Genomic DNA, 12,506 nt, shown 5'->3' with positions numbered 1-12,506 from the left:
GACGTTGTGAAGAGCTAGTTGAATTAGCCTGGAAGAATAGCATTCCTTCTTGAAGTCAAATCCCACTAATCAATGCTTCCATTTAAGACAATCAGTACCAGTTCTTCTTTTAACCATCACTGTTATAGAAAGCATTTGACCTTGGTGAGACTTATATGTGTTTGAAATATTCAATGCCTTTACTCAGCATGGTCTCATGGACTGATAACTTCTCAATGAAGGCAAGAATATATAAAATTACATACAATTTTCAATCAATTTGCATGGGCCTTGAGTAGTTATTTTATTCAGGTGACATTTCTTACACATTAAGTTAACTCTGCAAGATCTGCACTCTGTTGGATATGCACTTATCAGCATCTTTTGTTAAGTGAAATACAACTATAGAGCCAGGTGAGTTAGAATGAGAACAACCAAAGAGTTCCAACCTACAAAGATGATTCAAGAGGAATGAATCCATCTCAGTGAAGTACTGTTAACATTCTTACCAACTCTGCACTTCACCAGAATGTACAGTGTTGCATAAAATAGACCACAAAGAGAAATTTCCTGTTAAAGGCAGAAAAATCAGTTATGTCCAAAACCCACTTATCATTTGAAATAGAATTAAAAACAGAAATGATTCCCCAAATTGAAAAAAACAAAAGCCTTTAACCAGAACCTGTGGAAGAATTTAAACTTACTATCAAACTAATTGATATTTTTCTCTTAAGATTAAAGCAAGCATAATCATTGTCAATACCATAGTGTAATAAAGTGCTCAGATTCAGACTGAAGTTTTTAAGAGAGAAAATAACAAAAAAGATGTAAGGTTTTGTAGGAAAGAACTGAATGTGCCTTTGTTTTCGGGCAATTGAATAGTCTATGTAGAAGAGCCAAAAATATTAATATATCTACTCTAAGAATTTACTAGAGAATTCATGAGATTTTCAGATATAAAATACTAAAAGGAATAGTTTTTTTATGTAATGACAAATTAACCCAATATCGATGTAAGAAACAAAACAACAATCATACTTGTCAAGTAGTCAACTCTAAGACATATAGTGACTAACAATAAACTTGCAAGATTTCACTCGGAAACATTTTGACCTCCTCTTAAAAAGAAGCAAGGAAATCCATCATGAACGGACATTTCTCTCTTTTATACTTAGTGCCGTAAGGTGTGACTAGAAAGTCAACACACAAAAACATCTAGGACCTTCCACAAGTAGAGAAAGGATATGCATAAGGAATTGTCAGAACTTGAAGCGTAAGTGTGTAATAAGTATGCCTGTAGAACTAGTGGTAGACTATGTGTTGCTTTAGTGAGAATCAGAAGTAGCCATTCATTCAGGTAGCTAAAGCGCCAGGCATGCGGAGTGCGGACGGGATTTCACGATGTACGTGGAGTACATCAAAATAGTTGCTGAATGCTAAGATGACAAACAGCTGAAGCCAGCAGCAGAAGCGCCTTCCTGAGCCCAAGTGCCTAGCGTGCCATGGGTGGGAAGGATTGGGAACTCGGAAGTGGATTAGAAGGAAGGCTTCCCAGAGAAAAGGGGGTTTCGTTGTCATTTGAAGGCGAGAGGGACCAATGGAAGAACAGCACGGCTTTCCTGGCTTCAACGTCTGAGCCCCAAGACAGCCAAGATGGGGACTCCATGGCCAGAGGTAGCCCTTTATCCATGGCAGAAGGGACAGAAAGCGAGAGAGAAAGAGAGAGAGAGAGGAGAGAGAGAGAGAGAGAGAGAGAGAGAGAGAGAGAAGGAGGAGGAGCTAACTTTCATTGTCCCCTTGGAGAACCAACCCCCAATGACTTATGACCACTTCCTGAAGATTCTACCTCCTCCCAGCAGTGCCAGGCTAAAGAGCAAGCTTTTCTTATCTGAGCCTTTGGGAAACACTTATCTAAACCATCACCACAACCAGTTATGAGGTTTAAGAAGAAAGTAAAAATTACTCCCAATTGAATCAATGGGGAAAAAAAAAATCACACATTCAGTATTTGGAAGTACATGATCCCAAATACTTGATTGACACGTATCTGGTATCAAAGAAAAATCTAATCAAACTCTTCACAGTGCTTTAAAGCATCCAATTTCAGGTAACAATATTGCATATCCACATATATATGTATATCTTTCCCATGTCATTAAATCCTACTCTGTAACTTTTAATGTTGTAGAGTATTTCATTATACAATTAGTTCTTAGATATGTCGTCGGTAATTTTGAAAGAAAAACGATAAGACATAATGTGAGACTTTCTAAATACAACTTAGGAAATATATTATAAAATTGTATACAAGAATAGAAGATGCCTCTTCAAATACATGAGTTCAAGCAAGCTTACTTGTCATGTGCCCAAGGAGCTTCAAGTCACTTCTACCCATAAATCCACTTATTCTGTACAACTTCATTAAATATCAACCGTGCCTGTCACAAACGAAAGCACTAAAACACAGTGCAGGAGTCTGGCTCAGTCCTGGCCTCTAAGGCAACACGGGCGTAAGATCACAGGGGAGAAAGGACAGGCTTGAACAGCCTGTGAAGGCCGCTGAGGGCAAAGGTTAAGTTCCTAGGTATGCAGGTGCTGTCTTGACTTCCACCAGGCCGAATGCCAACCCAGGGACGCAGGCCCTGCTTCCTGTCAGCCAGGAGCGCTTACTCACCAGACTCATTTTAAAGGAGGCAGAGGGACCCTCCCTTGGGGTTGGGCTCGCTTCCTGCTCCGTGTGGACCACGTGTGCGTGTGTGTATGTCCCAGTTCATAGGCTGGTGTTATATGCCTCAATAGGATAAGAGTTAGGGGTAATTAGGTTTAATGAGGTCAGGACAGTGGAGGCCTCCGGATGAAATTAGTGCTCTGAGAAGAGGAAGAAACACCAGCGTTTTCTCTTTCTGCCAAGCGAGGCTACAACAGAAGGTGTCTTCAGGCTAGGGATTGGATCCTCATGCAACTGCGAGGGCATGCCTGGGTCTTGAATTGCCCAGCTTCCAGAGCAAGGAATAGTGAATGACTACTGTTCACACCACCCAGCCCGTGGTGTTTTGCCATCGCAATCCAAGGAAGATACTTCTCTTGCTTGATTCTCTCCAAAGTAACATGAGTCACTTACCTAGTGTGTGTTAATAATAGGTGAAAATCCACTGGGTCATGGTCACCAGCAACTGGGCACACGGACCAGGAAAGATAAGGCTGCTTACACACGCCCTGTCTCTGTCCTCTTCATTCTTGGACAAGGGTGAGACAGAAGACTGAACTTGAGTTTTCCCACCTAGGAGGGTGGCTCAGGTGAATCCTGCCTGTCTTCAATCGAGAAGGTAGAAAGTAGACATGCTGACCAATGTTTTTCAGTCTAGGTTAACCCATTCTTGCCAATGAATGAATCCTTTGGTCTAAGTCGGTGACTTTTCCCGATTCTTGGTTAGGGCCTGAAGAGAGGAGAAAAGAGTGATTGGAACACCCCATTCATCGTCATGCCAGTTTTCTGATTTTTATCGTCACCTATGGAACCCTGTAGAATCGCAAATTCCCTTTCAACTATATGCAAGCATTCCTCATCCATACATACTTTCTGGTTTATATCCGCACCGTGTCCAGGGACACCTTGAAATGTGCTCATTGCTGGGAGCCGGTGGCTCACACCTGGAATCCTAGCTACTCCGGATGCTAAGATCTGAGGATCGCAGTTCAAAGCCAGCCCGGCAGAAAGGTTCCCATGAGACTCTCATCTCCAGTTAAGTACTCAAAAACCAGAAGCGATGGTGTGGCTAAAGTGGAAGACCGCTAGCCTTAAGCACTAAGAGGCTTAGGGACAGCGACCCGGCCCTGAGTTCAAACCCCATAATGGACAAAAAAGAAAAAAAGAAAGAGAGAGAGAGGAAGGAAGGAAGGAAGGAAGGAAAGAAGGAAGGAAGGAAGGAAGGAAGGAAGGAAGGAAGGAAGGAAGGAAGGAAGGATTGTACTAATCAACTACCCAACAGTCTAGGCATCAGGATTAAGAATCCATGAGTTAAAAATACCCTAAGTGGTCTTAGGCATCTCAAAAATGGTTTAGTCTTCTCAAAGACTTTGCTTCAATTCTCTGGGTTTGTAGGTTAAAAAAAAAACCCACCTCCTTTAAACATAGTATCAACCCTTGTGCTAAAGCCAAGAATCAATTCAGCAGTTTAGAGTACTGAGAGGAAAGGGGTAGATAGTGCAGAAACGGGTGAGATCAGAATGGGCGGCATTCCGGAAGAATGAAGGAGCTTTTCCCTGTGCTGTTGAATGTATGTCAAGTGACTTACTGGCATGAGCAAATAATTCAAAGCTCAAGAGTTCAGACTTGGAGCCTGGTCAGTCCTGAAACAAAGGCCTGTGAAATTCTGTATCTCAGTAAGTTCTTCCCCTGTTCTTTTTATTTCTTTCAATCCTGGGGTTATTAATTCAAGGGCCTTTTGCATGGTAGGTAGGCGCTCTACCACCTGAGGAATACTTCCAACCCTTTTGGACTTAGTTATTTTTCATATAGGGTACCATTTCCTGACCCCACCCCACCCAAAAGCTGGTCTCTGACTGAGATTCTGCTACTCATGCCTCCCATATCTGGGATTACAGATGATGTACATCACCACTCAAAAGTTGAATCTTGCTGGGTGCAGGTGGCTCATGCCTAGAATCCTAGGTACTCAAGAGGCTGGGACCTGAGGATTGCAATTTGAAGCCAACTTGGGCAGGAAAGTCCATGAGGTTCTTATCTCCAGTAAATTACTTTTTAAAAAAAGCCAGAAGTGGTGCAATGGGGTGACAGCCTCCAGCAAAAGAAGCTCAGGGACTGTACTCAAGCCCAGAACTCTGGCCCCAGAACCAGCAAAAAAAAAAAAAAAAAAAGTTAATTTCTTGAAATAGAGGTCTCCTCAACTTTGTGTCTTGGCAAGCCTCAAGCGTAAGACCTCTCAGTTCTCTGCCTCCCAAACAGATGGAATTACAGCCATTTCTCCATTCTTATTTCTCCTCAGTTTATTCCCTCTTTCTTCTTCCCAGACCAGGAGAATTCCTTGGTTCTTTCTTTTTTTCTTACAGGATGTTCAGTTTGGGGGCTGAGGATTAGGTGAAAATCACACGTCATCAATATAACAGTAAAGTCAAGAATAACCTTGTTATCTAGACAGATACAGTCTTCCTTGGAAAGCATTTTCCATAAACTGAACATCCCTACATCTCAGTTAATAAAAACAATACTCACCGGCTACAGATACATTAATGAACAGGCTGTGCCCCCTCCCCCCCCCCCACCGCCTTCTATAAAGGAGGGAGGGAGAGGGGCTTATCCTGAGGCTCCGGTCCCTAAGGCCTTCCCGGTGCTGTGCTTGTCAACACCGATCTCTGAGTATTTCCAGACATTGGGTTTGAAGCGGGGAATGAAGGAAAAGTGGGGTGGGGTTCCACGCGGAGCCTGGAAGCGGGGGTCCTGAGTCTCCAGGTGCTTCTCTTTGAGGAAGCAAGCTCCCCTGCCACTTGGGTCACTTGGCAGCCTGCCTGCCTGCCGGGCTTCCGCAAGGATCAGTTCAGGGACTCGACTCATTCCACGAAGGCCCTCAGAGCCAACAGGTCTGTGCCAGGACAAAGTCTCCAGAGACGCGGCTCACTACGGAAGTTTCAATCAAAAGGGAGTGGGACTGTAATTCCTCTGTATAGCACCTTCACATGAACAATAAATAAGGGCTGTTGTTTTTTAATGAGTAGAGTGAACTATCATCACCTAGCATTCAAGAAGAGACGCATCATAGATGTGGAAGCAAAACAAGGTGGATCTCCCTGAGCTGGCTGTTTTTCTGAGGTTGTCTAAGGATTTCACAGTACCTACCTGGTTTGTAATTGAGTCATGAACCACTACCACCACATGCAGAGTGCTAACGGGACCAGCCAAACCCCTGTTCACCTCTGTCAAGTCTGCTTACTGAAAAGGCCAGTATGGGGCTGAGAACATGGCTTAGTGGTAGAGCGCTTGTCTAGCATACACGAAGCCTGGGTTCAATTCCTCAGCACCACATACACAGAAAAAGCCGGAAGTGGCGCTGTGGCTCAAGAGGTAGAGTGCTAGCCTTGAGCAAAAAGAAGCCAGGGACAGTGCCAAGGCTCTGAGTCCAAGCCCTCAGGACTGGCCAAAACCAAAACAATACAAATCAAATACTAAAAGGAAGAAAAAAAATACCTGAAAAGGCTAGTAAGCCATGAAAGGGTTTGATCAGGCCAAGATTTTCTGGGTAATCTTGTAATCCTCCATTCTATGTGAAATTTTCACTTATTTGTTAGGGATGGGGAGAGAAGATAATGCTATCTCAAGAATGTGATGCTAGCCTTGAGCAAAAAGAAGCCAGGGACAGTACTCAGGCCCTGAGTTCAAGGCCCAGGACTGGCAAAAAAAAAATAGCATATACTGAAGAGAAATAATTTATCAGCTAAGAGTTTGGCCTAGTGGTAGAGTGCTTGCCTAGCATGCATGAAGCCCTGGGTTCGATTCCTCAGTACCACATACACAGAAAAAGCCAGAAATGGCGCTGCGGCTCAAGGGGTAGAGTGCTAGCCTTGAGAAAAAAAAAAAAAAAGAATGTGATGAATATCACAGAAAGGAATGCTGGGAAGACCAAGGAAGGCGTGCTGAGTCAGGGTCACTACTCACTCTGCCTCTCCTGGCCTGGCCTGTGTCACTTAACCCGGTCCTCACCTGCAAGGAGAAGCGTAAGACCCGTGAGCGGAAGCTTTCTCCTCACACTGACGTCATCATTTGGACACAGGACGAGCTTGATTATTTCCACTTAGGAGTCTTATAAAAATGTTAGCAATGTGGATGCATATTCCAGGAAGCTGAAGGTAAAGTTTTTCTACTCCTTTCCAAAGTAATAGTAAGAATTCCTGAAAGCCACCTGTGTCACTAGAGTCCCTTATCTTAGCCGAATGGCAGCTGTGATTCTTCCTCAGCGCCTTTTCCAGGACATCGGGAACTTGTGGTACACGCCCAATACATTGAATTTTCAATGCACAAATAACGAAGGCTTCTCGCCCCACGTGAAACCAGGCGTGCTTTCCTGAAAGTATGTAGCGTGCTGCGAGTTTGTGCCTTTGGAGAAAGAGAGTGAAACGAGCCCTGGATTTCCTGAGAAAAGCCTGCTTGGGGGTCGCCTTATGCGGGCAAGCCATGCCGCTTTCAGTTTTCTCGTTTGAACATTGAGACCGGTAACGAATGCTGTGGCATTTGTCCCACAAGATTCCGAGACAGATCATTATCATAACGGCGGGATTCCTTCTTTTTGTGATGCTTAATGTGGTTATGTTTTGTATACACGTCCTCATTTCTTTACTCTTTCAGCCGTGGCTGCTGAGCTTGCTTCTGTCCTGTGACTTGGTAGATAATGCGGCTTGGGTAAAGGAGTGTAACCATTTCTTGGTTTTCTGTAGGATAGATATCCAGTGGTGGATCAGCGTAGATAATCTTCATTGCAAAGTGTCAAGCCAGGCACCACAGTCCGGTCCAGTGACCTTCGCTATTTGGGAGAGAGAGACGGGGGTCGTAGTTCGAGGGCAGCATAAGCCAAAAGCGTTCTTGAGATTCCATCTCAGCCGGTGGCTGGGTGCAGACAGGATCCCTGCCATCCCCAGCGCCACGGCGGGGTACAAGCCAACCCCTCCTCCCTCCATGCAGCCTGACGCCAAACGAAACCCTGCTTCAAACGCGTCCGGGGGCAAATGGGCGGCGGGGCGGGGGGAGGGTGGCTCGCTTGGCACGGTGGCTGCCCAGCAAGCGTGAGGCCTCGTTCAGTCCCAAGGACCCTCAAACACGAGCTCTGCAGAAGAGCAATGAATCGAGCGGGACGCGGGGTCGTGGAACTCTTTATTCTAGACGGCACTTTCTCCCCGGTGGTTTCATCCGTATGCTTGGCAGCCTCCCTCCCAACCAAAGCTAAGGAACGCACCTTCGGTGGCGATGGAAGCCGCCTGTCCTTCCGCAAGGCCCTTAGGTTCCCCTTGAGGCTTGAGGCGCAGAGGAAACCGACAGTGAAGAAAGGTGAGACATCGCTCCTGCGGCCAGTCTCCGTGCTCCCTACAAGAGGATGGAGAAGCCGTGTCCCCATGGCGGCCCGCTAGTCTAACCGCACAGACAGCGACAGTAGATACATTGCAATGTGGGTTACTACGTTCATGGAAGAATACATTATACGTCATCCAGGTAGACATGCAATTCAATTGAAAACTGCATCCTGAATAGCTACTGTATGCCAGACGCCCCCACGGAGAATAAAATGCAGAAGTAATGAATGAGTTCAAATTTCTATTTCATAAAGGGAGTTTTGAATTTCCATACATTCAATTTCCAACCCCCACATTAGTGCACTGCACACTGACATTCTTAACTAAATCCTCCTTGATCATTTCTGCATCCGCCGACACACATTTCATATGCGGCAGAGCTTTCTGCCAGCTAGGAATTTGGTTTGTGAGTTATCATTCTTTATGTTGACATGACAGCATTTGTCTGCACCATTTCTTCAATATTTCATTGCAGTGATTTTTAAGCATAAAATAGGAAGTGCATCCAAGTTTCTTCTAAGCTGAAATGTGAACAATTTGGTAGTATTCTGTGCCCTGGAAAAAGACATGAAAAAACCAACAAATTTAATTTAAAAACATTAACTGGCTTTAATTTTGATTCGACGATCAGTTCACATTTCATTGCATAGACAGATGAACTGCCCCAGTGAACTGAACAGAGCGATTGTTTTTTATAGGTAGAGAAGGGATGGACAAAGCAGAAACAAAGAACCAAGAAAGACTGGGTCATGTCAAAGTTACTTTCCTTGAGGAGAACAGGGTAATAGAACCACAGAAAACTACTTGATTTGCTAACATCAGGTTACTTTTCTTTTCCCTTTTGGTAAGAATTAAAAGAGACAGACAGGATTAAGATGGCCAGGAAAACTGACCTGCCAAGCTCGTGGGCTATTAACTCTTCTTCTTGAGTTCTTAGAAGATCAGATAACAACATGGTTTCTAGGAAATAATGGTGCCTCAGGTCTGGGTGACTCCATTTGGACTTGTAGTCTGGTCTGTTGGGACTTGGTGCCAAAGTTTAGGCCTCTTGCCCCACCCCCATTTCTACCGAGGGATCTCTGCTTCCGTTTGTGTGTTAAAATGCTCTTCTAAGAAAGTCTTCATTTGAATAAACTCTTCCATAGTTCAAAGCTAATTCAAAGTCACTAAGAGGATTTAATATTTTTATTATTATCTCACAGAACGAATAAAAAAACAGAAAAACAGGGGCTGGGGATATAGCCTAGTGGCAAGAGTGCCTGCCTTGGATACACGAGGCCCTAGGTTCGATTCCCTAGCACCACATATACAGAAAACGGCCAGAAGCGGCGCTGTGGCTCAAGTGGCAGAGTGCTAGCCTTGAGCGGGAAGAAGCCAGGGACAGTGCTCAGGCTCTGAGTCCAAGGCCCAGGACTGGCCAAAAAAAAAAAAAAAAACAGAAAAACATCAAGTGTCCATAATTTCACTTGATTAACACAAAGGTATATTATTAAATACAAAATGGATAAACTTGGTGTCTTCGCCAGATATCCATTATGATCAACCAACATACTGTCTACGTGTGGAGAGGGAGAGGACAAAACTCAGTGAGGACCATACAAACTACTTGGAAGAGGCCTAACGAAGGGTTTTGAGCACAGAACACATCCTGAGCACACCATACTGCTCCTAACACATAAGGTCCTGTTTGGCTTTGACATTTTTAACCTCTTTTAAAGCAAAAGGATGGACAACTTGTTCTGGATAAAAGAAAAATGAATCAAAACCATCCTACTGGACTCTTCTTGTCTTCACCATTGGGCGGAAAAGAATTCTTCCAGTTTTGCCAGCACCATTTGTTAAAGAGGCTGTCTTTCTTCTATCCTATTATTTTTAGCTCCTTTGTCAAAGATTAAGTAGGCGTAGTTCTGCGGGTTCATTTCTGGGTCTCCGGTTCTGTTCCATTGGTCTTCAGGCCTGTTCCGGTGCCAATACCAAGCTGTTTTTATTACTATAGCTTTGTAATACAGTTTGAAGTTTGGTATTGATATTCCTCTAGCACTGTTCTTTCTGCTTAGGATTATTTTTGCTATTCGCGATCTTTTATTCTTCCATATGAATTTCTGGATTGCTTCCTCTATTCCATTAAAAAATGGTGTTGGGATATTAATGGGCATTGCATTGAATGTGTAGATAGCCTATGGCAATGGATACTGTATATACTGGTATTAGAACTAGGGAAGTGAAAAGGAACATCAAAATTGAGAGACAAAGGATAAGAAGACAAATGACTCCAAAAGCAATACCTGCAAAACTGTTTGGTGTAACCCAACTGAACAACTCATGGTGGGGGGGGGGGGAGAGGGAAAGGGGAAGGGGGGAGGGGGAATGAGGGAGGAGGTAACAAATAGTACAAGAAATGTACCCATGGCCTAACGTATGTAAGTGTAACTCCTCTGTACATCACTTTGACAATACATAATTAAAAAAAAAAAAAAAAGAATTCTTCCCCAGGAATGAAGTTTTCCAGGAGCCATAACCACTCAGGAAAGCTCACGGAATTGACTTCTTGGGGGTCTCTGTCCATTCGCCTTCTCGCAGGCAGGCTGCAGGAGGTAGGCAGGGAATCTAGCTAGGTTTTTCATGGAAACTGAGGGTTTGAACTGGTCTGGGAGCGCCCCGCGGATCAGCAAGATTACCTTGCACAGACAACCAAAGCTTTTCCTGGTAGAACTGCAGTCCCTGCTCTAAGCTTTCTATTTGCATATAGATGCTGTCTGCAGCATCAGGACACACCCTCGTCTTAAAAGCCCGGGGGGGGGGGGGGGGGGAATGGACTAAAGCTAGAGGCTTGGACTGAAGTTAGGAAGCCAGAACTGGGCAGAGAAAGCCTACAGGGAGAAAGGCAGAGTCGAAGAGGGAGTCGTGGAAGTAAAAAATTAGACGAGGAGGGATGAACAAGTTAGGAGAAAATCTGACCGATCCACGACCCAGCCTGCAGCTGGGGACCAGGGAGCCCATCAGGCACAGAGGCCCTCAGGCTCCGCCGCGGCCTACTCCACCTGCACCTGCGCATCACAAAGACCTCCAGAGGACTCAGCCCGCACTCTGGGCACAGGTTGAACACGAGCCAGGCTCGAGGGGCATTCCAAGTAAGAAAGCGCTAGCTTAAGTAAGAATTGCCAGCATTCTGCATCAAAGCCCGCAAGACAGCCTGCCGTGTAAGACCCTGTCTACATCCACTTGTCCCTTCGTAGGAGTAAATAGCTTGGCAGGTGTGTTCCTTAGACTTTTCATATTGACAGATATATTAACCACTATAATAACAGGAAGTTAGTAAAAAAAAAACTATGCTTATATACAGATTTTGAGCACATAGATCCATGCACTTATTGACATATACTTGCTCACTGTGGTCTTGAATAACCTGCTGGTTCTTTGTTTTTGTAAGTAAAACTGTAAGTACTCCTGACTATGAGCATAATTTAGATTGTCCCAGAGAAATTCTACAAGTGTTTCTTCCCTACATCCAGAATTACTTAGCTGTAAATTAGTACACTCGTAGAGACAAGTCATTTCAATGCTAACATGTCTTGGGAAAGAGGAGGAAGCGGAACTCATCATCTTTCTGTGTGGAGGAATCGGTATAGGACATGATTTAATGTAATGAGGTGTATATACACTTACCGATCGTGCCAAACATGGGCTGTGACTGAGGAAGTGTTTCATTGGTATGACTCTAAGCCTAATTCCATCCCCAATCCACTACTGAATCCAGCTGGGTTTTGTAAGTTCTGAATGAAAAGCATCTTGATGCAAATAGCATATTGTGATACTTCCTTACTTCCTAGTGTTCACTGAGGACCAAAGGCACAAACGGCTTTCCAACCTCACAGGTATAATACACGATGTCATAATAGAGGATTGAGGGACGGTATCAGCAAAGAGACAACAGGGATTCTGATTTTGACAGCTTTTCCCAAGCTTCAGACGAGAAGGCGTAACCCACAGTTTCATAGCATGACAATAGGAAATACTTTTTGAAGACCTTGACAAGTTAGGCGATGTACTCAGCTGCCCCGTGAGTTAGCTTATTAATTCTGACATTGAATCAGCAAAATGAATACTATTCCGGAAGAAACATGAGAAAATTTGAGGCCCAGGGAAGCTTAGAAATTTTACCAAGACTATTCAACACTGAAACTTGAACTGACACTGTGAGCTGAAAATAATACATAAAAGAAAAAAGGAAACGAACATGATTTGAAAGCATGCAAATAAAAGTATTATGTCGGGCTGGGATGTAGCTCAGTGGCAAAGCGCTTGCCTAGCAAGTGCAACGTCCTGGGTTCAATCCCCAGTATACCAAAAAAGAACAGACCAAAAAAAAAATACAGCTAAAAAAAAACAAAACCCAACCAAAAAAGCATTATGTCACATAAAAGACACATCCTTCCGGTTTATTTTCCCAT

The sequence above is a fragment of the Perognathus longimembris genome, chromosome 16 (assembly GCF_023159225.1).
Source record: "Perognathus longimembris pacificus isolate PPM17 chromosome 16, ASM2315922v1, whole genome shotgun sequence".
NCBI classification, from domain to species: domain Eukaryota; kingdom Metazoa; phylum Chordata; class Mammalia; order Rodentia; family Heteromyidae; genus Perognathus; species Perognathus longimembris.
This window is presented reverse-complemented; position numbering follows the sequence as displayed.